The sequence below is a fragment of the Buteo buteo genome, unplaced genomic scaffold (genome assembly GCF_964188355.1).
Source record: "Buteo buteo unplaced genomic scaffold, bButBut1.hap1.1 HAP1_SCAFFOLD_183, whole genome shotgun sequence".
Lineage (NCBI taxonomy): Eukaryota > Metazoa > Chordata > Aves > Accipitriformes > Accipitridae > Buteo > Buteo buteo.
The window spans coordinates 17,501-20,000 of record NW_027439347.1 but is presented as its reverse complement, the minus strand read 5'-3'; the positions used below and the strand labels follow the sequence as shown (position 1 = coordinate 20,000).

Genomic DNA, 2,500 nt, shown 5'->3' with positions numbered 1-2,500 from the left:
CCTAGTGGGGTACACGTTAGCTCTTAATTGTAATGCCGTGAGGAGTTTTCGGTGAGGAATGCCTCTATATCGTTCGAGCCAATTATTACTGATTTTATCCTTCTCAAAGTTGGCAATACCACGGCCCTGGGACTGTAGCTTGGTCCAATTAATAAATTCCTGTTTACGCCAGTCACAAGGTTTAGGAAAGATGGTTTTGGGAGTTGGTATTTCCCATTCGGAAGCAAATTCACCATCGCCCAGTTCCTCAGATGTTACCCTAATCGCACTCGGGTCCCAAATAGATGGTATTTTATTTCTATCACCCCCAGCTGTTAACCACAGTTTCTCAAAGTCTTTTTCGATCCCCTCTCGTTTCACTATTGATCTTATCACATCGTCTGAAGACTGCGCAATTCTGTGCAGTCTTCGAGCTTGTATACTAGGGATCAAGCCCGAGAGTCTAGCGATGCCTAATCCTCCATCACGTGTGCTGGAATACAGGATGGCATCGCAGGTACTAGGAGGTAGATGTAGCCACTCCTTGACCGTAGTTCGAATCGTCAGGTCAAGTTCTTCTAGGTACGTTGCTTTTACATCGGCCTGGTCTGCTAAGTAAATCAGTCGCGGGATAGTATATCCCTTCAAGATGTCGACTTTCTGAAACGGTTTCAGTGGTGCTTCTCCAATCCGTTGTAACCAATCTCTTATTTTCCTGAGCAGTTCGGGTTTCGATATCCCAGTCCATGGGTCTATTCTTAGTCCCAAGTACTTCTCCGAGCTACCAGGTTCAATCATATTTAATGGGGTGCCGTTAATCTGCCATGGAGGACAATCATTGATAGTATACGAGTCCTTAGTAGGTTGTATGTAAAAGCCATGGCATTTTTCCCCCTGCGTCCTGAGGCCAGTCAGCTCACAAAAGGCCTCCAGGATTTTAATATTACTCTGCATTCCTTCCCAAGACCCACTTAACAATACCAAATCATCTGCAAAAGCCATAGATGTTACACCCTTAGAGTCATGCTGGTATCCACTCCCTTCTTCCTCTAACTTACACAATAGGGGGTCCACAGATAAGTTAAACAATAAAGGTGACATAGGATCTCCTTGTTTGACACCAATTTGAATCCCGATGGGATCCGATTGCTCATTCTTCACAGTAATGCGAGTTCTATTGTTTTGATACATGTTCGTAATCAGGGTGATAATGTGATGGTCCACACCCTTTTGTTTCAGCACTGCCATAAGATGATGGTGACTCACTGTGTCGAAGGCTTTAGCCAGGTCAATGAAGACAACGCCCAAGGGTCGATGTTCCTTTTTTGCACTCTTAATCAATAGCTGTAACAGTTTCAAATTCTCAGCACATCCCGCTGATCTAATAAAGCCCTTTTGTCGTGGATTAATAGGGCATGCCTTTGCCAGCCTTGCCGTCAGGATCCTTGAGAACAGCCTCAAGATGATCGATCCGATGGTAATTGGACGCCAGTTATTAATGTCCATTTGGCGCTCCGGCAGAGATGATTTCGATATTAATACAGTCCGACATTCTTTCACCACGTCCGGCACGGCGCCAGTCACCAGCCATAGATTGAAGAGTTCCATTAACTGGACACAATGGGGGTCTATCTTAATGATATCCCGCAGACTTAGTCTGTCTGGTCCTGGCGCACTGTTCTTGTTCATCTCTTGGATGTTTTTAGAGATTTCTTTTGCCGTGATCATGGTTTCGAATGCCGAGTTGTCCGCCAGGCCCTTGGATCTGAACGCACCCAGGCCCTTGAATGTTCCCGGTGACTCCCATCTCGACTTGAACACGTTGTGTATCTCGTCTTGTGGGATAGCACACTTCAGGGATTCCACGTCATCCAGGATAATACCGGCCAGTTTCCCCCTATCCAGGTAGAACAGCCGCTGGAACCGTAGAAATTGCCCCCGTTTCACAGCTCTCTTCTTCATCCACCCCTTTGGTGGTTCCGAAGGTCGAGCAGTTTGGGCCACCTGACGCGGTCGACCCTGGCTGGTTTTCAACTCCAGGGACTTAGAGGCAAGGCACGTGAAACAGTCTTTCATTGCCTTATCAGCAACTATTGCTGGATCTTCTTCTCCTTCGATCACCTGCTCAAACATTCCATGGAGAATGGACAATTTTCCAGCTGTTACCCACTCAGAAACTGTCTTTCGGTATCGGGACCTCAGTCCCCCCTCCATCTCAGATCCAATGCACACGAGATGTTCCCCTTCCACAAGGTGTTCCCCTTCTAATTCTAGATGTTTCGTCTGACCTCGATCTTTTCCCTTTTTTACCGGGCTCTTATGAAGGTCCCGTCTTTTATCACTTATCTGTTTTGTTGTCTTGGTCGGAATATGCTCCGCAATCAACTTATTAATATTTTTCTGCCCCTCATATTGTTTATCCAACTTTCTCAATAATTCGACCTCATCCTCGGTCCAGCACCGACGATGTGCCCCTCTCATAGTACCTGTCTTAGGGCGAGCAGCGGTAATCCGCTCGAGA

General features: G+C 46.6%; 1 pseudogene; it reads right to left on the bottom strand.

Moving 5' to 3' along the window:
• The window catches only part of LOC142028170 (28S ribosomal RNA), an 8,615-nt pseudogene that overhangs the window by 2,157 nt on the left and 3,958 nt on the right, over positions 1 to 2,500 (bottom strand).